Source organism: Camelus ferus, chromosome 14 (genome assembly GCF_009834535.1).
Source record: "Camelus ferus isolate YT-003-E chromosome 14, BCGSAC_Cfer_1.0, whole genome shotgun sequence".
Taxonomy (NCBI): domain Eukaryota; kingdom Metazoa; phylum Chordata; class Mammalia; order Artiodactyla; family Camelidae; genus Camelus; species Camelus ferus.
In genome coordinates, this window is record NC_045709.1 from 53,082,964 (window position 1) to 53,109,425 (window position 26,462).

The 26,462-nt window shown below is 35.8% G+C and overlaps 1 long non-coding RNA gene across 2 annotated transcripts; it reads left to right on the forward strand.

Annotated features, from left to right (window-relative positions):
* Positions 1–1,744: 1,744 nt before the first annotated feature.
* LOC116668718 lies at positions 1,745–25,987 on the forward strand. Of its 2 annotated transcripts, none has more exons than XR_004325955.1 (5): positions 1,745–1,821; positions 8,690–8,746; positions 11,054–11,141; positions 13,062–13,152; positions 25,674–25,987. It is a non-coding gene; the product is annotated as an uncharacterized LOC116668718 (long non-coding RNA). The 2 variants fall into 2 exon arrangements; XR_004325954.1 differs by lacking the exon at positions 25,674–25,987 and adding an exon at positions 17,404–17,836.
* Positions 25,988–26,462: the final 475 nt, after the last annotated feature.

The window sequence follows — 26,462 nt, forward strand, 5'->3', positions numbered from 1 at the left end:
AATAAGCAGAAACCTCAATTTGTATGGAGTCAGGTGACCAGAAAGGGGACTATCTATTCAAGCAGTAAGATATTTTTTCTCTAAAGACTTTTTATTATAATGAGGTAAAATTCTTAGTATAACCAAGTTTGGAGGATGATCATTTGAGGGGGAGGCTGTTATTTGACACTTGCTCTTCCCAATTCAGCATCCTTCAGCTGAAGCTGCCTCCTGGGCCAGGGTCACTGAGATAGTCACATGGATACAAGAATATGAGACATAAAATGCATTTCATCTAAAAACCTTGATAGATATAGTACAGAATTGCAAAGAATTCCAAAATAAATTTCAACAAGAGCAAAATGTATATGATGAAGTGGAGATAATAAATCTAACAAGCTGTAGAGGCAACAGTAATTCAAGAATTCCTTCTTTCCTACACTAGAGATAAAATCTTAGTGCTGGAACATCTTTTTCCCCACCTTTATCACCACTACACACACCTCTCCATAAGGACCAGCCCCAAGACTTTGTGTGGGAGGTGGTGGAGGGTGGGGTCGTGCTGTGGTGGGGAATTCCTCCTAAAGACCAAACTGTCTCCAGCCCAGTCTGGACCCTGCAGGAAGTAAGAAATCAAAAGAAGGGAGTGAAGAGTGATTATAAATATAAACATACATATAAATATATAAAATATATACACATAGAGGAAGAAAACTCAAAATGCCTGGAGGTTTTCAGAGATTCTCAAGAATCAGATCTTCTATCTATCAATAGATCCTATTACCAGAGTAAATCCCTAAATGGCAATTTGAAAAATACACCTTCTCACCCACGGCTCCCTAAATTTCCACTTGGCCATCTTCCATCACTTTCAAGATGTGCTTTATAAAAATATTTTACACCAACCAAAGGAAATCAGTAAGCACATTGGGTTCAGGGTCTGTGCTGAAATGCCTATGGCCAGGCACAATCTTTGATATCTCAGGTGCAGAATGGCTGGTCTATTCTAAGATGGATTTTAGCATATCTACCCAAAATTAACCACTTTAGCCACTGAGCAGTGGTGGTTGAGAAGCCGTGTCATGGGTGTTCTGGAAGAGAGACATCACTACTCCAAGTCATTATCTTTGCCCTCCCAGGATTCTCCTCTGCAGGACAATAGGCTGAGTACCGTGATGGACTAGGGAAGAGGACAGTATGACAGAGGAGCCACGCAGAGGAGCCTATGCATCAGACTGGAGGATTTCTGGGTAGGGGAGATGGGTCAGAAAAAAACAGATGTGGGAAAAGTCTTGCTGAAGCTGTCAACTCCGATCCTGACCGCACAAGTAGCTCCTATTACTGCCTCTCCCCAGCTTCTACCCAGGCTCTGAAGAATCACTCCCCAATCCCAGAAGTTTCCCAGGTATTGCCCTATACTTTCATTACAGCCTGAAAAATACTGGTTTTCCTCCCTAAATTTCTAGGCCTAAATTAAGAAGTTTCTCACTCCCACATATACTATTACCATATACCAGACCCTGGGTTAGCTGTGATTATGATAAAATCCTACTAGACTTACTTGATATGCATATACAATGCCTAGATAACTTGATATTTAAATTCCAATTATTGGAGAAAGCAAATAATATATATCTTACAACTTAAAGTTCTGTTTCTATTGTAGATTTCTTGCTAAGGTGGAGAAAAGAGTATTTCAGAAATTTCAAAACCTCTATGAGTCATAAATAGATTATAAATTCTCTAATACAAACAACCTTGGCCCAACACCTGTTAACATGTGACCATCCACTTAAGAACTCAAGCCAACTCCAAGTCTTAGCTTCTAATATCTTCTTGCAGGTAAGTCAAACAAGAATGTATTTTCACTCCAACTTTTTGATGCTTTTAAGAAATGTTTTTCAGTGCAAGTTAGATGAGTAAAAGGCCAGAAACATTTTTCGCTAAAAATTCTATTTTCTCAAAATATGTATATATATAGTACAATGGAAACAACGTAGTTAGGCCCCAGAACATTTTTCTTAGCATAATTTCCTAAAATCTAGATGTAATGAGAAAGAAATCATTATTGGGTTTGGTTTTGGGGGGCCATTTTTCGAAAAGACTTGTTTTCTTTTTCTTATTTACAAATTTCATGGGAGGAAGGTCTGGGAGAGGGGGAGGCAGAATAGCACTTCCTCCAGTGTTTATCTGATTTCATGCCTGCCCCCAGGTGAAGCTGGATGGCATTCTTTGCATTATGTTTTTACATACCTATAAAGGCTGTTGCTAACTGTTTTCAGAATCTTCTATATCTGGTTTGTATTTTTTTTTTCAATTTTTTTGTTTGCTGTGTTTTTTGCAGGGAGGAGGTAATTAGGTTTATTTGTTTGTTTGTTTATTGGAGGTACTGGGGATTGAACCCAGGACCTCGTGCATTCTAAGCATGCGTTCTACTGCTCCTCCTTCCCTTCTGGTTTGTATTTTAAGCAGAAGAATGGGAAGATTTGATTCATCTGAAAAAGTTAACAATTTGTATATCTTTGATTCACCCCAGAATTTTACACTGCAAAAATATACTGCTATTTTTGTTTCCCAGAATGTGTTCAAACGGTGTGCAGAGTTTATGCCTAATACCCAAACAAAGATGAAATTGTCATAAACTATGTAAATTAATTTCAGGGGCCTCAGGGTTGTATTTGAGTAAGAGTCATATTAGACAGGCTTGACACACCAAAACATGTACTTCTCCCCACTCAGAAAATTCTCCTGACAACAAGCCCTTAGTACTATATTCAGAAACAAAAGATGCAAATTAAAAGATTGCATTATTTTTAAAAATTGGTCTAAAAATATATGGGTACACTTTGATTATAATCCATGGAAAATGTTATATTAAAAACTTAAAAAGACACTCATTAGAATGGCTACTATTTAAAAAAAAAAAAAAGCACAGAAAATAATAAGTGCTAGCAAGGATGCAGAGAAACTAGAAACTTTGTCCACTGCTGGTGGAAATATAAATGGTGCCCCAGGTGTAGGAACATTTTGGTGATTCCTCAAAAAGTTAAAGATAGAATGATCCAGCAATCCCACTTCTGGGTATATACCCAAAAGAAATGAAAGCAGGGACTCAAATAGGTACTTGTACAACCAATATTCATAACAGCATTGTTATGAAAGCCAAAAAGTGCAAATAGCCCAAATATCCATCAGTAGATGAATGAATGAACAAAATATGGTATCTATATGTAATGATATTTTATTCTGCTTTAAAAAGTAATGGAATTCTGATACATGCCACAACATGGATGAATCTTAAAAACATATGCTAAGTAAAACAAGCCAGACACAAAGGACAGATGTTGTATGATTGCACTTATCTGAGGTAACTAGAATTGTCAAATTCACAAAGCTAGAAAAATAGAAGAGAGGTGACCAGATATTGCAGGGAGGAGAGAATGAGGAGTTATTGCTGACTGGGTATGGAGTTTCTGTTCTAGATGATGAAAAAGTTCTGGAACTGGATGGTGGTGAGGGGTTCCCTGCACTGTGAATGTACTTGATGCCACTGGGTTGCACACTTAAAAATGGTTAAAATGGTAAATTTTATTTTAGGTCTATTTTACCACAATAAAAGAAATAAAATGGCTTTTAAAAATTTAAAGAAATGCAGGGGTTCGGGTATAGCTCTGTGGTAGAGCATGTGCTTAGCATGCATGAGGTCTTGGGTTCAATCCTCCATACGTCCTCTAGGAAAAAAAAAAATTTATCTAAAATTAAGTAAGATGCCACATACAGAGCTAATCTCTTCATTTGTTGTGTGGAGAAAGGATGCGGGCAGGAAGCCAGTGAAGTTCAATGCTGGAGACCAGGCTGAAACATCCTCCCAGAAGATCAGTCAAAGCTACAACAATGATGCATAGAAAAAAACAATTTTTTTTATTAATTAACTATTCCAGTTTCAGGCAAGTGTTACAGTGTCTTGAGTATACGCCTAAGAGTTAAGAAATGTATGCTCTTACTCTAAGACAACAAATGATTTCACCTAGAGTTTTCCCTCACAGTGATTCAGTTAAAGAACACTATAATTCATTTATTAAACTATTTTATTTCGTCACATAAATGTACAAATACAGCCACCTGAATTAATAAGCAAACATATTTTGTAGAAAATGATCAGAGCATAGAACCATACTTACTAGCTATGTAATCCTTGGATAAATCCATATCCCCAGAGCCTTGGTTTCCTAATCTATAAAATGGGAATAATACACAGTCACCACAGAATTGAACTAAGAATGAAATGAGATGATGTGAAACCACCACCTCAGGCAGATTTGGAGGATCCACATATTTTTTGATTACATGAATGAGTGAATATAAATGAAGCAACTGGAGGGAAATAATAAACAGGAATGTTAGAACTTTCTTTAAGCAACCATATGCTTGCAAGTCATCAACACGTGATTTCTTCTGATCTGTGGAAGCTTTTATGCAAAATGGGTGTGGACATTTACAAGATCGGGCCTGAAATTAACTGATGCACTCAGACATACTATATGTTGTACTAATTCTAAAATAATCAAAGCAAAAATAAACAAAATGACACCCATAAAATACACAGACAAGATGATACAGGAGAAACCGCATATAATTGGATAATAACCACCACCACTGTGAATAGCATGCAATTGTGAATCACAAAACATTTTGTTTGCTATGGTTTCTTTCTTTTTTTTTTTTTCCCCTGACCCTTTTGTGAAAAAAAAAAAGAAAAAAGGTTTGTTTTTCTACAAAATAAAAACACTGGTTTTGTGGGTTTGGATTGATTGTTTTTTTTACTCTTTGTATAAAAAGGTCAGCGTAACTATCAACCTAAGTATGAAAGGGTAATAGTTTCCGGCTTTGGAAATTTGCTTGTTGAACAAAAGACAAAAAAGAGACCACCTTGTATTACTAAAGACAAAATAAAGAAAACATTACATGTTTCCAACCTGTATGACATGAAGAATTTTGATCACCTTGGCATCAGTGTTGGAGAAAATGTTATGTTACTGTTTGTTTTCCTGAAACTTTAAACGTTCTTTCTTATATCCAAATAAGAAAGGAACGTATCTCCCCTGACAAGAAGTTTTAATACAAAGGCAAACAATCTGTTGGGTTGTTTTATAGTAACTTGACCAAACTCCGATGGTTTCATAATTTAAACTGTATGGAAATTAACATTGCATAATAGTAATGACAACACGAGCTGTGCCAAAGAAACAATATTTTGCTCGGATCCATGGCAATGTCACAGTCGTCGCATGTATGGAGCAAACCTCCAGAACACTGGGTCATATTTACCTCATCAGGTGAAAGTCAGAAAGGATAACTACAGATCATGATAGTATAGGAGTTGATGAATTTATTTTTAACTCACTTCTCACTCCTCTGAATTATTAATTTAGTCCTGACCACTAAATTACATTTTCTTCGTAATCTGTGTGGAGGGTTTTTTAAAAAAATATATTTGCAGTGATACATCATGTCAGTTCATTCTGAAGTGATGAAATAGCTTCATTTTCTTTGTGTAAATGTCATCTACCTTAGATTAGACTCTGTGGAGGAAATAAATATTTCTTACCTGATGTCTACAAGATTTTTCACAAAACCAATTCACCCATAGCTATTCAAGAGAAATATTAAAAGATAATATCTACCTAGATCAAAAAGTACACATATCATTGGGTTCAACAATATTTAGATGGCTAAAATTATAATCCTGTTTACCTACCTAAAAATAAATGCAGAATTTTATTTTTAGATGTCAGCTTTTAAGAGAAAATCCTTAAAGAAGTTAGTTTCTCTTTTAAGCCACTGTTTTGTTTTAAAAGATGGAAGAAATATTCAGGATTTCATATATATGTGTGTGTATATATATATATGACTTTGCCATTAAATAAATAAAGATAAGATGTGAAAGAAAAATACTTCTGATTATATTGTTAAGGCAAAACTCAAAGAGAAATAGAAGCAGCTAATTGAAGAGTTTGAAAAGGGAAGCAGAGCCACATTGTCAGAGTGGTGCTCTGATTGGAATTCTTCTACAAATCTTTCTCGTTCACTAAATTTCTTAATGGAGCTAGTACTGCACACTGACCTCAAGCTAAGTCAGAGGAGAAAGTAATAATGAAACCAGTAACAGTGATAGTATCTTGCATTTACACAACTGCTACTTTTTCTATGGTAGAAAATCAAAATTATTACACTTTTTGGGGCTGGAAGTGATGGTAGCACTTAATAATTAAGGAAGGGATGACTTCTTAACAAGTGCAAGGTTTTTGAAGATATTTTTAGTCAAGAGGTAGGGATCAGTACTATTCTGCCTCCTAAAAACTGAAATTAGAGGGGTGAACTAGTAACACAGCAGCAGGGATTCTCTTCTTTGGAAGGAAGAAAAAAAAAAAAAAAGAATGCTGTAGTGGAAAGCTTCCTAATGAAAAAGAACCTGACATCACGGAGTAGGTATGGACTCCTCTCCCCTCCAGCCAAGAAGAAAGACTCTGTTGGTTGTAATACTGGTTCTCAACCAGGACGTCCGGAGCATCTGGAGGCCTTTTTGGCTGTCATCACTGTGGGAGGTGGGGAGAGATCTCTTGGCATCTAGCAGGTAGAAGAGGACAGGGATGCTACTAAACATCCCACAATGCAAAAGATGATAGACCCGCACAAGACAAGAAAGAGTTTCCAGCCCCAAATGTCAGTAGCACTGAGGCTGAGAAATGTTTAATTAGAATGAAACAGAACAGGTGTAGGTAAACTTTTTTGTAAAGGGCTAGATGATAAACATTTTAGGCATTGCCACTTTTACAGTCTCTGTTGCAGCTTTTCAGGGGCTCTGCTCTTAGAGAGCAAAAGCAGCCATAGGCAATAACAAATTTTACTTATAAAAACAGGTGGCAGGAATGCTTTGGCCCTTCAGCCTTACTTTGCTGACTCCTGATATAGATCATTTCTCCCCTTAAAGATTGCTCTAATTCTTATTTTTGTAGATGACTCTTTGATAGTAGGAGGCTAATTTTAAGAATCACATCCAATATGAGCTTTAAAAAATCTCTAATTCTAGTATGAAAATTAAATCAGTGCAATGACAGTCACAAAATTTTTAAAACTTACTCTCTAGTTTGAAATGAAATCTTTTTTTCACTAAGATTTCATAAACCATATTTAAAAATTAGACCACTTGGCACCCCTCTCTGCCCCCCAAAAAACTGGTAAATGAACAAACGAGTAGGTACACACGAACAAACGAGTAGATACACACACTGATTCTCTAAACAAGAGATTTTTATTCTAAAGGTCATGGTGCCATAGAAACTCAGCAAATAGATTCAGAGGTTCATAAACTTGCTGAAATTATATGTAAAATATTGTGGGTATTTATGTATGTGCATTGTCATAATGTCCTGGACCTTCTGAAAATTTAAGATCCACTGCTAAACCAAACAAGGTGATTCAGAGATTATGTGTTCAAGAATGGACTAATTCTCCGAGGCTGCCAGTATAATTGAAAAGCCCTGCCCAAGAGCAGATTTGATTCTGTGTCTTTGACAGACTGAACTGGTTGTTACAGACTACCACGTAGTTTCTAATCAATTACATGAAACCTGGCCTCCAATTTGTGCTATACTCAATTTGATGAGACAGCCAAGGCACATTTCTGAATCTAAAGTCTTGGTACCTCCTCTTATGTGTGCTGCCTTCTTCCAAAAACTACCTAAGCAGGTTTTCAAAAATAAGTATATATAGTGACATAATGTACATTTTTAATAAAAGATGAGAAAGAGGTGAAGAGAAAACATGCAGGGACAAAAATGGAGCCAATAATAGAAATGTTTCTACTACAAACTCCTACACATATTATATCAAACATGTCATTTGATTTCTTGCTGCTTCTATTTCCTAATCTTTAGAACTGAAATAGATGATTTCCACATGACATTTTCCTTATACTCAGGATTTATCAGTGGTATGGTAATCAGTCAACAAACATTTACTAAATCTCCATTGTGATACAGCACTTTATTAAGTGGTATGTGAGTCAGAAGTAAGTTTCGCCTACTGAATCATTAACCTCACTTCCTGTATTAAGTGTGCTCTTTTGAGAGGTTCTTCTGTCATCTAGTCCCACAGTAATCGGCTTATGAAATCAGACTCAAATTATACCCTGACTAAAGAAAGTTCGTATGCGTCTCCTCAGAATGAGAAAGCAAACAATGGGGGAAAGAATGATAAATTGGAGAAAGAACGGGAGAAAACAGTGGATACTTGGAAGAAAAAGGAACAATGACTTGTAAGCACTGCTCCTTTTAGATATTACAGACCATTAGATTTGGAAAATAATGTGAGAAATAAATCTAAAATGGGAATGAAATTCTGCAAATCTTCAATTCAGGTTATTGGAGTCATCAACATGAGGGGAAATAAACAATATCCTTTTCCAGGGGAAAGAGTATAAGGGAGAGCAGGCAAGAGGAAAGAATGGAGAATTTCTCTTTTAAGACTTAAACTGTCAAGATGAAACAGAACTGACGGGGCCAAACCACGTTCTTCCAGTATTATATAGTTCTTTATTAAGATGATCGATTGAGTTTAAAGTATCAGTTTCCTTGGTTGGAGAGCCCATCCATCCACACCATACCAAGTCAGAATCTGAATATTCTGCATTTCTTCTTTTTGCTTTTAGGGCATAACGTTAAATTGCTGAATCATCGAGATGCTCATGCCAGACGCGTTCTTTAAAGTATGGAACATAGCTGCGTCTTACTGCTATACAACAGGAAAGTAGAAATGCTCCAAGCAATGAACACTTCGTCTCTACTTAGTCTCTATTTTTATGGTTGTTACCATGTAGTCACAAACAAAAATTGATGATGAAAGAATTGAGTTAATCTATCTCATGCTATATCATTAGTCACTTCCTAGATTCTGGAGCTCCCTAAAGCAAGGAGAGAATAAGATTTCAAAATATTACATTGCTAGTCAGTTCTATAGATATCAAGTTTGTACAGGCACATAAATCAAAATCTATTCAAAGGAAAGAACAGATGTTTGAATTATTTCAACAAAGTAAAATCAGCTTCTCTCTTACATGCTACACATCCATAGCCTTTTCAGGAGTATGAAAGCCATAAAAGGGATTGGGAGTCATCATTTAGGTGCTTTGTATTCCCTTTGAATTTTTTGCACCAAAGTAGTGGGACCTGAGGACATCTTGTTATTTCCATAACCATGGCCATTTGTGGCAAGCAGATCCACTATATACCGAGACAGAGATAAGCAGAAACCAACCCCGCTGAATTTTCAAAATAATAATCATCTTTCTTGTTGGCATTTTATCCTAAGTTATCTTTCCAACCAATATTAAGAACACAGTGTAGAGAAAAGTAATAATAATGTGAAAGAATTCAAGGAAGCCACAGAAGAGAACTTTATTTAGATTATTTTTCAGCAAACTGGATATATATAACATATATCTTAGTTTTACACTCTGCCTTCTTACAAAAGTTGGCTTATAGACTCTCACATAGTTCAGGCACATTAAGACAAATGATCATAAGATTAGACTGAGCCTGCCTGAAAGATATAAAGTCTCAGACTTGTTTCCCAATTCTTCTTACAGCAGAAATGTTTGTCTATTTTACATGCATCCTATAATGAGAAATCAGAGAGCAGAGCTTGTGTTTGCTGTTTTTCCATGGACCACAACTCCCAACACACTTTGTGTACAGCAGAGCTTTAGCAATTAATAATAATGAACCTGGACTTCCTTACCATGCAGTCTGCAGGTATACGTCACAGGAGCAGCTCATCCATTAAGAATCTCTGATTTTTGAGTTACTTTCGTACTTTGGGAAATTATCATCCTTGTATGGAATTCGAGGTAAATCCTTACACTGAGTCACTATGGAAAAAAATCTTGTTAAAAAATTTCCAACATCAAAAAAATAGCAATAACATAAACTGTCTTAACTTCTGTGTTTTGATAAATGTTAGAATTATATCCCAATTGAATCTCAAATGTACGTTAATATATAGTCATGTTGAATTAAAAATTTAACAAGGACATTTTGGAAACTAACTCACATAATTATTTTAGGATACTATCAAAATAATAAATCCATAAACTAAATAAATAGATAAATAATAAAATTTGAGCAGTAGAACAGATTTTCTATTTCTTTAAATTATCATCTTAGTAAAACTGTTAAAATTATGAAGGGCGAAAAATCACATTATTGTATGTATAACACTAAGAAAAAATATGACTCTGAAAATACTGTTTAGAAATATAAGGAAATTACAAAGTGTCCAAGTACTTACCAACTGGAATAGCTTCATAGATAAACATTCTCTCTCCCACTGGCTGTGTGCATTACGGAAGTTGGAATTATCGTCTTAAATCTTCGTATGCCTGGTGCCACCTCAATACTAGCTCTTCAGAAATTACTTAATGAACAAAGTAACAAATGAATGAGTGATATGTGGTAAACACACATAATGTCCTTGCCTTATGAAAACACTGCAGCAGCAATGGAATATACACTTTGATGTCCTCTTTCCGCCTCTGGTACAATAGCTGATTTAGTCAGTTCCAGCTGTATTCTGTCAAGGTTGTGCTTGTCAAATTAGGGTGCAATTTATCACCAAGGCTAATAAGACCAGTGTCCTACAAACTTTGTCTTCCCTGGAGCTTTGGGGGTTGGCTTTGTGAGAGCAGGTCCAGTGTTGGTCTTACTCTAGGTGTGTCTTTTCTGTGTTCCAAGAACTGTGATCTCTCCCCTCTGGCAGGGCTGAGACCTCTCCAGACCCTCTTCCCTCAGCGTGCTTAACCCTAGTCCATGTCGCTCTCAGCACTACAGCAACCGTTCTCTAGTAATTTTCAGGTGGTCTTATCCTGCACGTGATGAATAGCCCAGACTTCAGCCATAGACTCCTGGGTGAGCCCAGCAGGGACTCCTGGGGCCCCCTCACTCCCTCATTTCTGTTGTCCTGACTCCGAGGTTCCAGCCATTGCTGCTCTTCCACACTCTGATCGCTGTCTCCTCAGCTCAATGGAATCACCAGGCGCGGCTCAGACTCCAGCTCTCAGTAACACACCTGGGCAATCAGCCCCAAGCAGAATGGGCCATTGTGAGGTACATCTCAAAAGTTTTCTTCCCTAAGAGTTGACTGCCTGAAAACAGTTGTCTCCTACATTATACCCAATTTTACAGTTTTTCACAATGTGAAGGCTAGTTCAGTAACAGGTATTCATCGTGCCTAGAATTAGCACTGAATGGAACAGAATGGATTGAAATGAGAGAAGAGAAGAGGAGAGGAGAGGAGAAGAACAGAATAGATGGCAGCATGTCTCTAATAAAGATAAATACTGTTCTGTGAAACTTTGATTTCAGTTAAATATATCTATGTGTGTACTAGATCTCAAAGTAAAAAATATTGCTTACTGTGGTTCATAGCCAAAAGAAATTGGGTGGGGGTGGGGGGTCACTGAGTTAGATCAAAACCCATGACCCTGATTTTTTAGTATCAATCCAGAAAATGTTTTTTAAGATTCATATTTTACAATTCAAGTAATAACCCATCCTCTCCACAAAAATATTACAAAGTACTTAGATAATCTGACTTACTCTAAGTGTAAAAGAAAGGGGTTTTACGGAGGAGAATAAACCCTTCACTCTCTTCTTTCAGTAACTTTCGATGATTTTTTAGTATCTACACTTGTACCTTTTACATTTTAACATCTGTATGAGTCACCTGGGGAGCTTATTAAAATGCAGATTCAGATCTGGGAAGTTTAGGGTAGAGCTTGAGGTGCTACATTTCTAACAAGCTTCTGGGTGATGCCAATGCAGGGCCTGGAACCTAGAACTGAGGCCAGCACACTTTTTTTGTAAAGAGCCAAAGAGGGAATATTTGAGGCTTCTAAGCCACATGCAGTTTTTGTCTCTCCTTCCCTCCTCCTCCTTCTTCTTCCAAAGCAATTTTTTCGAAACGTAAAAACCTTTCTTAGCTCACTGACCTCACAAAATTGGGGTGCTGGCCTAGAGGTGAGAGTTTGCTGACACTGATTTGGGGCAGCCCTGGCCAATAGAGATAGAATGCAAGCCACGCATGTAATTTTAAAGTTTCAAGTAGCCCTGTTCTTTTTAAAAGTAAAAAAGGAGCAAGGGAAATTAATTTTAAATATATGTTGTATAGAATTTAAGGTATCCAAAATACTGTTTTTCAGGATATAATAGTATAATAAAAATAACAACATATCATGATATAAAAATTGTGAATTTGAGATTTTACTTTTTTTTTTTTAGACTCTTGACAATTCACTTGGATTTTATACTTACAGCATTTGAAGTTGGCCTAACCATATTTCCAGTGCTCAACAGCCGCACGTGGCTACTGGCTACTGTATTGGGCAGTACAGATATAGAAGGAAAAGTTCCACATTCTTTCTCTGGCATACGATGATCCTTTTGAACTTCCCCTCTTACCTCTCTAGCTTCATGATCCATCTACACTTGACCTTCCAGTCACACTCTCCTATTTCCACTGCTTGAGTTTATTGTTCCCTCTCTGGAATGCCTTCCTCTCACCTGTCTCCTACCTGAAAACTTTACTAACCCTTGCCCTAAACTGATGCAATTACAATAAGATTAAATGCATTAAGGAGACACTAGAAACTTATGAAAGACAATTGTATAATACTACATAAATGAATGCTGATGTTAATTACTGCAGAGTCCTAATTTTTAAATAAAGTATTGAAAAATTGTTTGGCCAATTATTACTTATTTTAAAATTATTATTAAGGTATTACTTTAATATTAATATTGGTGTTCTACATGGAGGGAAAGACATATGTTTTCCTCCTTTTGCAAAACAATCTTTTTTCTAAAAGCGGGTAAAATATATTTATTTATCACCAGGGCATCTCTAAATATAAATATGACATCACTGCTTCTATTTAACAATCATGGAAGCTAAGATTTTCTGGAGGTTAAATGACCTTTCAATGGGCTCAATAAATATATTGAAGATTTCTTTTTTTTTTTTTTCAGAAAGTCTGTGGAAATAGATAATTCTCAACTCTCTGAGACAGTAAAACTGTAGTTAATTAGCAGATGAAGACCAGCCAAGATAACTTCTAAGGTAAGAAAAGTGGTATACTCCAGAGAAATTGGTATACTCCAAAGACTCTGATATCCTGAGTTTAATTCTAATTATTTCTTTTTGTCTCTGAGAGTACAAGAAATTTTCAAACAACACACATCCCAGTTTCCTCATCCTTAAGGAGGATCCTAACACTAATCATGACTTCTCAGGATCACAGTAATAACCAAATAATGTGTTACATTCTGCAAAGGTTCCCTCTAAGATTTTGTTTCTGTGACCTAAGTACAATTTTAACAAAGTCAGATCTCCCCGCAATAATTTCACCTCGGACGTTCAGGCTTGAACAGAGAATTGTTCCCAGAATACATCAACGGAGGTACGTTGTAAGTGCTCATTTGGGAATCATTTCAATCCTGTGAAACTTGGCTAATATCAGCGATGCTGACCCCTGGCTGAACATTCGCATGTCCAGGGCACTTATAAAGGTATCAATGCCCAGTCAATGACATCGGAATCTCCGGCCGTGCAGACTAGGCATAGGTAATTTTTCAAAGATTACTCCACCTCCTCCAGCCCCAAGTGATTCTCAAGTGCAGTTAGGTTGAGAATTACTGGGTCTATCAGCCTTGGGTTCTTAATTTGCAAAATAGAACTAATTCCTTGCCCAAAAGTGTAAGGATTAAAGGAGGCAATGTCTGTAAACCATCGGGCACATTTTAGAAATTTGATAAAAATTCTCTCCTATCCTCAGGTTTCTTCAATTAATTCCCTTACTTTCTACTAACTGCTTGGCTGCTAGAACTGTTTTCTTCTCAAGTAGTATCTTCTCAGTAGATCTTTTATTTATTTGTTGCTTTTAGTTGAAATGCACCAGTAGCTTTTGGCAGAGATTCATCCTCAACCCACGTGAGGAATACTTTACATTTCCCCACTGGCAACATCAGTACCAGAGCTTCCCTAAGCAGAAACAGGCTATTAAAGACACTCCTCTATCCCCACTAGCTGCCTAACCCCTGATAATTCCCAGGACAATTTCATCTCTCCCTTGAGAATACCATAACTTTGAGTGATTCCTGCACCAGTATCTCCTGGAATGTCTTTAAAAGAGCAAATTCCTGGGTCCTGTCCTCAACCCACTGAACCAGCCTCTGGAGTTACAACTGCCTTTTTAACAGCCTCTCAGGTGATTCCTCTGTGTGCTAATGTTTGGGAAACGTTGGCAAGGAGAAAAGCGACAACTGTAGATACAGCCATCAAATAACTCAGGTTAATCTCCAACCGACCACAGTTTACTCAGAGACTAGGAAGGAAGGTAACACCACTGAAGCTACCATTGATCTCTGTTTTTTTTTTTAAAAGACGTTCTTGACCTTGAAAATGTTTTTGCTCTCACAATGTCTCTTACATATCATCTAATTCAGTCCCTTGTTTTATAAGAAAGGCTGTGACTTTCCCAAAGTTACCAAAACTGGTGGCACCATACACCTTGAAGTAAATAGTGGCCAACTCTTTTGTTAAAAGGTAAAAATATTTATGTTGGACTCCATGAAGATACAGCTCTTCACTGGTCAGAATTTGTACAAACACAGCTCTGTCACCCCTCTCCCCTGCCCCAGCCCCTTATACAAGCAATTTCTTCTCCTCTTCTCTAAAGTTTGGAAACATACCCAACTCTACGTATTAAGGGAATGCTCAGTAGTCAAGGGCAGCTTCACAGGGACAGCAGATAGATTTTAAATACATAACTGAGCAAAAAAGAGATTTTTTTTTGTAACAGATTTGGAAATGATTTACTTTGCGAGACCTGAGTCTGCTAGGGCAAAAGCTCCTTTCATAGAGGTAAATGATTGTCAGAGCCATGGAGATGGCTAAATCACAGTCCTACAATGTGGCACATCGTCCCAGTCAACTGACTCCCAAATGGGTGAGGAAAGTCAGCACAGAGACTTACTTGTTCACAAATTCAGAAGAACCAATTCAAAGAGCAGTGGAAACCAAGAACACTGGTATCATTAGAATAATCCCTTTCACAGTCATAGCTTTGGAATTTGTAAATGTACATCTACCGATACAAGGGGCATTATCCTTGTTTACTTAACTTGGCTTCCTACTATTATTGCTTCCATTTTTATTATGAAGTGTTTGTACATTTCTGAAGCTTGATTCATTAAGTAATTGCCATCCTTCTATCTGGGTCATTGGTCATATTTATTGCAAAAGGAAAATACAAATCATTATTCAAGAGCAAATTCCACATATTTTCCACGTCCTAAACTTTTCAACCTCTCTTACTTTGTGCAGGGCTGATTCGTTCCAAGGAACAGCACATTCCCCAGAGGTAATCAGACTGAAGCAGGCAAGGAACAGGGTTGGTCTTCAACAGAGAGGGTCACGGAGTTTTTACCATTTGCTGTCCTTAGTGTCAGGCTTTGTTTCTGAATATTATTAAGAGATTTTAAAAATAAACCTGTGATATCACTTATACATGGAATCTAAAAAAAAAAAAAAAAGACACAAATGAACTTATTTACAAAACAGGAACAGACTCACAGACATAGAAAACAAACTTATGGTTTGGATATCTCAGTGGTGACAGTTCCTAGGCAAAATAAATCTGTGAGAGAATAAAGTTAAAAAAGAAAAGAAAAGAAACTTATGGTTACCAGTGGGGAGAGGGGATGGGAGGGGATAAATAGGGAGTGTGAGATTTGCAGATACTAACCACTATATATAAAATAGATAAGCAAATTTCTACTGCATAACACAGGGAACTAGATTCAATAGCCTGTAGTAACCTATAATGAAAAATAATATGAAAATGAATATATGTACATATAGTATGACTGAAACATTATGCTGTATACCAGAAATTGACACAACATTGTACACTTACATACTTCAATTTAAAAAAAAATTAAAAAAAAAACAACCTGTGATTAGATTGGTGAAAATCACCCTGACTCTTAAATCATGGGGAGAATTCACACAAACACACACACACACACACACACACACACACACACACACACACACACACACTCACATTTCCCTTTCCTCTTCTAGTTCACAGAATAAGCAGGGCATTATTTTGGCTATTCATGTCACTGTTGAAGAAAACATAAATAAAACATGGCAGGATGACTGGATCACGTTATTAACTTAAACAGCCCATACTTGAGAAGAATACACAGTTTACAAAATAATGAGGTGCCTGGAGTGTGTGCGTAGAAAGTGTTCCTGTTTGTCAATAACGTATACAGCATTGTCCTTTTCTCTTTCTCATTCACATTGTTTTTCCATTCCGTTCTTTTTCCACTACACTTGTTGTGGAGCCTAGATTATCCTTTTGTTGTGTTCAACAGATTGCCATCTAAACTCTTTTTAAAAGCTCATACAAAATAAACAATTTAAAATTATTAAAAGTCAAAGGCTATTGGAGGCCCCTAAATGAATGGGAAGAAACAGTCCTTTTACCTTCTAAACGTTTTTTTTTTCCCCTAAAAAAACCGGTGGTCCCATGAGGGAGGGAGAGAAGAAGCAGCCAGCATTCACAGATGGTTTACAGCCACACCTTGTGTTAGGTGCTTTACTTATGGACCTCACTGTACCTCACAACAACCTTATAAAATTACAATTATTATCCCCACTTAACAAAGAACAAAGATTCAGAGAAGTTAAATGACTTGCCTGAGATTATAAAACGATAAATGGAAAGGATCGATTCAAGTGGAGGCTGGTTTAACTGACTCAAAAGGCTGTGAGTGTTCTTTCCATACTGTTCAAAGATGAGTATCTTTTTCTTTGCGAAGATATCGTAGATTGTTTCCATGGTCTCTGGGGTTTTTGTTTGTTTGCTTGTTTGTTGATTGTTTGGGTTGGAGGGGTTTAAACCCTGCGTTATCTAATTTGCCGTCAGGAAAGAGAGAATTAGAACCTTGGAATTGTGGTGCCTTCAAGCCCAGTATGGTCTTCACTTACATTGTAAACTGACAATTACATTGTAACACGTCAATTAAAAAAAAAAAAAAGGTCGCTGTGCTGATCAGTTATCTATTGAGCCCAACTGCTCCCACTTGTGAGGGAGAAAACAGGGCAACCCCAACTAAGACACACACAGGGCCAACAAAACATTTGGATATATGTTGACAAAGAGGACGTGGGTTGCGCCCATGAGAGAAGGTACAAAATGCTGCTTCCTGGATTCCTCTACTGTGGTCCCTTTGGACCCTTGGAACTCACTCACATGCAGACATTTCATTGTACATTGGGAATTTCCTCACCTTGCAGCTTCTCAGAAAGCAGATAACTCCACAAAATGGACTAACACCATCCTGACAAACAGGAATCTCACTGGATCACAAGCCAAAAGGAGACACATGGGAGCCGCCTCTGGGTGAGAAGAGAGGGCGTCCTTAGACACAGGATGTTCTTGCTTTTTGCTTTAACCATGTGATAAACCATGTTGTAAAAGTGAAAAACAACATAATGGAACAATATGTTCTTCCACACCACCATGGTTTCCCAGAATCCTTCCAACACCCAGTGTAAATACAATGAAAAGAGTATAAATTCTGGAATTGGACTGAACTGGTTTTGCATTTCAGATAAAACATTCACTGGTTAAATTAACCTCTCTGAGTCTCGGTGTCCTCACTTGTAAAACAGGGATAATGGTATCAATCTTAATGCCATGTTTTGAGGATTAGGGATGATAGAAGTGAAATGTTTAGAAGATACTCAGGAAAGGGTCCTGCCATTACTGATTTTCTATTTTCACCTAAAGAGTGCCCAGGCCTAAAATCTTAAGAGTTTGAAGGAGTCTTGGAGGTCTATTCCAACAACTTTCCCCATGTAAAAATATCTTCATTCGTATCTTTGAAAGATACAGTTTGAATACTTTCTGGTTTTTTTATAAAGTCTTTTTGTTTGTTTGTTTTTGTTTAGGTTTTTATTGGGGGGGCGGTAATTAGGTTTATTTATTTATTTACTTTGATTGAGGTATTGGGGATTGAACCCAGGACATCCTGCATGCTAAAAATGCACTCTACCACTGAGCTATATCCTCCCCCCTTGAATCCTTTCTGTTTTGATAGATAATCTGGGCCTACTATTGGATCTGTAGAGCAAAAATGATGAATTAATGTTCATGTATTTGGAGAATTCAAAAACTAGCAAGTAAGGGTATTCAAATGGATTCATGTTGCAAGAAATAAAGTGTAGATGCGTTTTGAGCAAGACAGAGTAAGTGAAACATTAAGGGGTGACCACCTAAGACATGAACTGCGTTAAATATCTTGGAAGGAAAATGCTTTTGCACTCACAAAGTAGCACATTCATGCCACAATTGAATTCATACGTGTTTAACTGTCCTGGCAAAACTTTTGTTTACAGTCTGAAGTAATAACCTTGTAGAGTTTCTTTTTATACTTATTAAATAACTGAGATCTAAATATGGAAAGATTTGATTAAATATTCAAAGATGTCTTTGTTATTTAATTTCTAAGAAATTATTTTGTACCATTCCTGTCCCAGAGCCCTACTCAACAATATCCATTCAAAAATTAAGAAATTTACCTTTCAGCAGGATCTGGTGCATAGTCAAAAAACCACCTCAGTAGACATTTCATGCTGGTACAACTCAATTGGGCCCCTGTGTTCAAATGAAAACACCATACCAAAGGGCTGAGTCAGGGGCACAGACAGTTACACACATCCCGCAGCCAAAACACTTGTCAATTTCCAAGACTTGATAAATGTGAACTTCGAAACCCAACTTGACCATGGGAAAAATGCTTCTGAGATTACACTAAAGCCACTGAATGATATCTGGACCTCACATGCCAGAAATAGGTGGAAAATCTGGGCTATCTGTAAATAAACTGTGAATCTGTTATATCTCTTTGGGCAAATGGATTTAAGTTTAGGTATACCCACACTTAAGAAAGAGACTAAAGTAGCTATTCCTCGAGAAAAAAAAAAAGTATCTCTCTGTTCAAAATCACTTGACTAGCCATAGTTTGTGGTCTTTATACTTTGTTCACAAATGACTCAAGAAGATAGCTAATATTAAGGGAATTACAGAAGTATAACTTTTTAAACTGTCTAGAAAATTAATTAGATGAATTTTCTATTTTCAACACAAAGTGTATTTCAGGGAATAATTTGTAAAGTTGGGAAAGTGAGCATGGCTTTGAATATTTATCCTTCACCTACCATTAAAACTGCGAGTGGTAACATTTATGGGCTATTCAAAAATAGACAATATACTAACAAATTTCACATAGGTACTATATCTATTCCACACCAAAACAGAATTAAATTTAAGTTTCTTTGTGTAACAGGAGAAAAGAAACAAGGAGCAAAAGTTGGTCAGACATTCCAAAGAATCAATTTTTTTTCAAACACTCAGTTTTACTTATTAGTTTGGTTTTAGATTTGGTTATAATAAAATGTATAAACTTTTAGTAGGCAGCTTAAAATTTTTTACTTATGTATATATACTCAGTAACCACCAGCCAGATCAAGATATGGAAAATTTCATCCCAGAAAGATCACTAATGCCCCTGCCCAGTCATGCAAGCACTTCCCAGTTCTATAATGTAACTTGGTTTTTCTCCATACTTTTTTGTTTGTTAGTTTATTCCTTTGTTTGAAAAATAAATGGTTAAATATATACTGACAAGAACTTCATTCAATAATTCATTATTAGCACAAATTCAGAGTGCTAATCACTAATAATATAAACATTAAAAATGATCATTGCCCTTGTCTTCAAGTTTTTTCAGTCTTTTTAACTTTAGAATTCCAATGAAGTATATTTTCAATATTTAAAGCACACCTTTTCAAGGTGTTGAAAATCATTTCTCATCATAAAATGCAAATCAAAACCACAATGAGATATCACCTCGCATCTGTTAGAATGGCCATTACCAAAACGACAAAAGATAACAAATGTTAGTGAGGACGTAGAGAGAACACTTGTGCACTCTTGGTGGGAATATAAATTGGTGAGACCACTATGGAAAACAACATGGAGACCCCTCAAAAAATTAAAAACAGAACTTTCATATAATAAAGCAAGTCCACTTCCGGGTATATAGCTGAAGGAACCAAAATCAGTATCTTGAAGAGCTGTCTACACTCCCATGTTCACTGCAGCACTATTCACAATAGCCAAGACATGGAAACAACCTAAATGTCATTGATGAATGAGTGGATAAAGAAATGTAGATAGATACAAAATAATATTACTTAGCTATAAAAAAGAAAGAAATCCTGCTGTTTGTAACAACATGGATGAACCTGGAGGGCATTATGCTAAGTGAAATAAACCAAGCAGAGAAAGACAAATATGGTATGGTATCACTTATGCATGGAATGATAAAAACAAAAAAGTTGCACTGACAAAAACAGAGAATAGAATGATGGTGGATGTCATGAGTTTGGGGTTGGGAGAAGTGCGAAAATGTTAATTAAAGGATTTAAATTTTCAGTTATAAGACGAATAAGTTCTGAGGGTCTAATGTACAGCATAGTGACTATAGTTAACAAGACTGCACTGCATATTTTAAAGTTGCTAATCTAATCAATATAATAATTATAACTAAAAATACCATATTACATCCTTGAAATTTGCTAAGAGAGTACATCTTCAGCATTCTTACAACATACAAAAAAGGTAATTAACAAAGTGAGGTGATGGAGGTGTTAATTAATTTAATTTTATTAAGTATTTCTCAATGTATACTTATATCAAATCATCATGGTGTACATTTTAAATATATACAAATTTACTCATCAATGATACCTCATGGTCTAGTTTTATATTTTTGCATATGGCCATCCAGTTTTCCCAACACCATTTTCTGAAGAGACTATCCTTTCTCCATTATATGTTCTTTGCTCCTTTGTTGTAAATTAATTATTCATATGTGTGTGGGTTTATTTCTGAGCTCTCAATTCTGTTGCATTGATTTATATATCTGTTTTTCTGCCAATACCACGCTGTTTCAATTACTAAGGCTTTGCAATAGTTTGAAATCAGGGTGTGTGATATTTCCTGGTTTATTCTTTTTTTCTCAAGATTGCTTTGGCTGTTCAGGGTCTTTATCTACATAAATTTTAGAATTTTTGGTTTTATTTCTGTGAAAAATATCCTTGGGATTTTGATAGGGATTGCATTGAATCTGTAGGTTTCTTTAAGTAATATGGACATTTTAGCAATGTTAATTCTTCAACCCATGAGCACAGAATACCTTTCCATTTGTTTGTGTCTTTTTCAAGTTCTTTCAACAATGTTTTATAGTTTTCAGTGTACAAGTTTAAACTCTTTGGTTAAGTTTATTCCTAGGTTATTTCATTCTTTTTGTTGCAGTTGTAAATAAGATTGTTTTCTTAATTTCTCTTTCTGCTAGTTCATTGTTAGTGTTCAGAAATGCAACACATTTTTATGTTGATTTTATACTCTGCAACTTTACTGTATTTGTTCATTATTTCTAAGTTTTTTGGTGGCATCTTTAGGGTTTTCTATACATAAAATTATGTCATCCACAAATAGTGACAGTTTTACTTCTTCCTTTCCAATTTTGATGACTTTTATTTCTTCTTATTTCCTAATTGCTCCAGCTAAGACTTCTAATACATTGAATGAGTGATGAGAGTGTGCAGCCATTATGGAAAAGAGTATGGAGATTCCTTAAAAAGCTGGAAACAGACTTACTCAATGATCCAGAAATCCCACTCCTGGGCATGTATCCAGAGGAAACTCTAATTTGTAAATATACATGCACTCCAGTGTTCACAGCAGCAGTGTTTATAATAGCCATGACACTGAAGCAACCTAAATGTCCATTAGCAGATGAATGGATAAAAAAGTTGTGATATATATATATGCATATATACATATACACATACACACATACATACATACATGTACATATACATGCACACACACACACAATGGAATACTACTCAGCCATTTAAAAAATAATAAAATAATGCCATTTGCCGCAATATGGATTTATCTGGAGATTGTTGTACTAAGTGAAGTAAGCCAGAAAGGGAAAGAAGAACCACCATATATCACTTACATGTAAAATCTAAAAAAAAGACACAAATGAACTTATTTACAAAACAGAAACAGACTCACAGACATAGAAAACAAACTTATGGTTACCTGGGAGAAAGGGGGTGGGGAGGGATAAATTGAGAATTTGGGATCTATGGATACTAACTACTATATATAAAACAAATAACAACAAGGTCCTACTGTACAGCACAGGGAACTGTATTCAATATCTTGTAATAACCTATAATGAAAAAGAATATGGAAAGGAATATATATATATATATATATATATATATATATATATATATATATATATATATATATATATATATATATATATATCTGAACCACTATGCTGCACACTAGAAATTAACACAGTGTTGTAAATTGACTATTCTTCAATTAAAAGAGTAACGAGAGTGGGCATCCTTGTCTTATTCCTGATTTTGAAAGGACAGTTTTCAGCTTTTCACCATTGAGTTGTTGGCTGTGAGTTTATCATATATGGTCTTTATTATGTTGAGGTGCATCCCTCCTATATCCACTTTATTGAGAGTTTTTATCTAAATGGTTGTTGAAACTCATCAAATGCTTTTTCTGCAACTATTGAGGTGATCATACAGTTTTGTTAGCCTTCATTTTGTTAATGTGATGTGTCATGTTGACTGATTTGCGAATGTTGATTCATTCTTGCATCCTTGTAATAAATCCCACTTGATCATGATATGTGAGTCTTTTAATGTATTTTTGTATTTGGTTTGTTAATATTTTGTTGAGGATGTTTGCATTTATGTTCGTTGGAGATACTGGTATGTAATTTTCTTTTTGTGAATTGTCTGTGTCTGGTTTTGGTTTCGGGGTGATGTTAACCTCATAAAATGAGTTAGGAAGTATTCTCTCCTGTTCAGTTTTTTGAAATAGTTTTGAGAAGGCTCGGTGTTAACTCTTCCCTAAATATTTGGTAGAATTCACCTGTGAAACTATCTGGTCCTGGATTTTTGTTTTGGGGGAGATTTTAAATAACTATTTCAATCCTTGTACTAGTGATCAGTCTGTTCAGATTTTCTATTTCTTCATGATTCAGCCTTGGAAGGCTGTTTAATTCTAAGAATTTGTCCGTTTCTTCTAGATTGTCCAGTTTGTTGGCATGTAGCTGTTCATAATGGTCTCTTAAAAGCCTCTGTATTTCTGTGGTACCCATTATTATGTCTCTGCTTTTGTTTCTAATTTTATTTATCAGAGCTTTATCTACTCTTTTCTTAGTGAGTCTAGATAAAGGTTTGTCTATTGTGTTTATCTTTTCAAAGAACCAGCTCTTAGTTTCATTGATATTTTCTATTGCCTTTTTAGTCTCTATTTCATCTATTTCCATTCTGATCTTTATTGTTTTCTTTCTTCTGCTGACTTGGACTTCATATGTTCTTCTTTGTCTAGTTCCTTTAGGTGTAAAGTTAGATTGTTTATTTCAGATTTTTCTTGTTTCTTGAGGTAAGCCTGTATTACTATAAACTTCCCTCTTAGTACTATTTTTGATATTCCATATTTTCATTTTCACTTGTCTTCAGGTAATCTTTGATTTCTTCATTGACCCAATAGATGTTGAGTACCATGTTGTTCAGTCTCCACATATCTGTGATCTTTTTCTACCTTTCTTCTAGTAGCTGATTTCTAGTTCCATACCATTGTGATTGGGAGAGATGCTTGGTATGATTCTTAAATTCATTGAGACTTGTTTTGTGTGTCAACATATAGTCTATCCTTAGAAAGTTCCTTGTGCCCTTGAGAAGAATGTATACCATGCTGCATTGGAATGGAATGTTCTGTAGAAATCTATAAATCCATCTCATCTAATGCTTCATTTAAGGCTGCTGTTTCCTTGTTGATTTTCTGTCTGAATGATTTATCTATTGATGTGATTAGGGTATTAATGTTCCCAACAATTATTGTGTTGCTGTCAACTTCTCCCTTTTGGTCTGTTAATAATTTTTTTTTTAGTATATTTTGGTGCTCTTATGTTAAACTATCTTTTTCTCTATGTGCAGGGTTTGTCATTTGCAAATACTTTTTTAACACAGATAAGGCCTTAAATATTCTCTTATCCAGAATTTGCATTGGCCTTCCCATAGTTACTACTTTACTTATTTTTTCATTTGCCCTTTCTCAAATTAGTTATTCTTCTTTCAGTTGCTCAGAATCTATCTTCTTACTTGGTGAGTATACCCTCAGAATTCAAACAACAGAATTATACAAAATAGTAGTGAATAAAGAGGAATAGTAAATAAAATTGCTTGTCAATCCCACGGTCTCAGCTCTAGATTCATAATTATATTTAGTAACTAGACATGTTTGCCTGGAATTATTTTCATGGCTCTATTTTCAGTGTTACAATAACAATCTTCTTTAGACTATTTGGATTTTATTTATTTTAGTTTTTGTTCATAGTTCTTTCTCTCTCACTTAAGCTGAATATTTAATTAATCAATTTCCTCCATTTTTGTCATGTAGGACTATGGGTTTGCTTCAGAGTAGGAATTTGGCATCATTCATTTTTTTTGAATGGATTAATTTCATTTTTTTAAACTCAGACCATAGTAATTTGAGTTAAGTAGTGATTTGAGAAGTATTTCCTAATTTTAAAATATTTGGAAAGGATTTAGTTTTGTTTTAAATTGTACTATTTCTTCCTGTTTTCTTATCTTGCAGTCAGAGAATGTGGGTCATTTTTCACGGATTTTTTGTGTATGCATATGAAAACAAATATATGACCAACTTTTGGAAATACTCCATGAACACCTGAGAAGAATTATAGTTTATTTTATTTACTATATAATTATCAATTCATCCTCCTTCTGCACATTATTCAGATTGTCTACACCCTTACTTGGGAGTAGGGAGCAAGAAGGAGGTCCTGGAGAAATTGTGAAATTAAATTAGTGCTTCTGTCAATTTTTCCTCTCATTTGTAAAATTTCTTTCCATATATCTTTCTCCTTTGTTAGTCAGCAATATAAATTTAATCTTATCAATGACTTTGCTGTATAAAATATTACCCCTATTTTCTTTTTACTTATGTTTGTTAGTAAACTTTGACCATCGTTATTTTGTACTTCAGTTAACTGAGTGCCTTAGACACCCAATGGAGTCTTTAGGTCATTTTTATTTACTGATAAAATAAATGTGTTTGATTTTTTAAAATCTTGTTTGTAAATGCTTTTCATGCTTCCTTACTGTGATTTGGATGTCTTATTTTTATTCAATAATATATATATGACCCCAGGGAGTAAGTGCTCCTCTCTGCTCTCCATCCCAGTTTTAGCTGATATGGAGAGTTTTGCCTCATCTGCGCATTTCTGAGGTTTAGTAGCTGGTTCATTTGGTTCTCACCTTAAGTTGTTATTACGGGTTAAATTGTGTAGCCCCCAAAGATATTTTGAAGCCCTAACCCTCAGTACCTGTGAATATGACCTTACTTGGAAATATGACCTTCACAGATGTAATCAGGTTGAGATCATTAGAGTGGTCCCAAGTCCAGTACAACTGGTATCTGTGTAAGAAGAGTCAAGACACAGGGAAGGCAATGTGACAGCCACGTGTCAGTGGAGGCCGAGACTGGAGTAATGCATCGACAAGCCAAGGAATGCTGAAGATTGATGGTAAACACGAGAAACCAGAATAGACAAGGAAGGATTCTCCTGTACAGATTTGACAGGTGGCACTGCTGACAGTTTGATTTCAGACTTCCAGCCTTAAGAAATGTGGGCCAAGTAATTTCTGTTATTTTAAGCCACCCACTTTGTGTTTCTTTCTTTCAGCAGCCTTACAAAACTAATACAGTTATGTTCTCCGATTTAGACTTTATCAGTAATAAAGGTAATTTTGGTGGTCTCCCTGCCCTCTGTTGTCTTATTTCCCAGTCAGTTCAGAACTTAGGTGGGGCCCCGTAAAAATCTCAACATTTTGGTGCAATGGCTGGAAATTCTGAAAGCAAAACAAAACAAAAACAGGAATGGAAACTTCAGAAACGTCAGCCCCAACTCCAGTTCAGGAATCTGCTGAGGGAGACTGTGAGGCTGAAACAAATGTGGGAGCTGAGGAGGCAACCCTACATTTTACAGGAAAAGTGCCCCAAACATCCCTCACTGACAGAGGAGCCAGTGGGCAGAGCAGCCTTTCCCCAGGATCTGGTAAATGTATTGGCCAAAGTCAACCTCCTTTTAGGAAATTTCTCTCAACTGGCTTTAAGTTTTAGGTTATAATTCCAGAAAACTATCATAAATTGA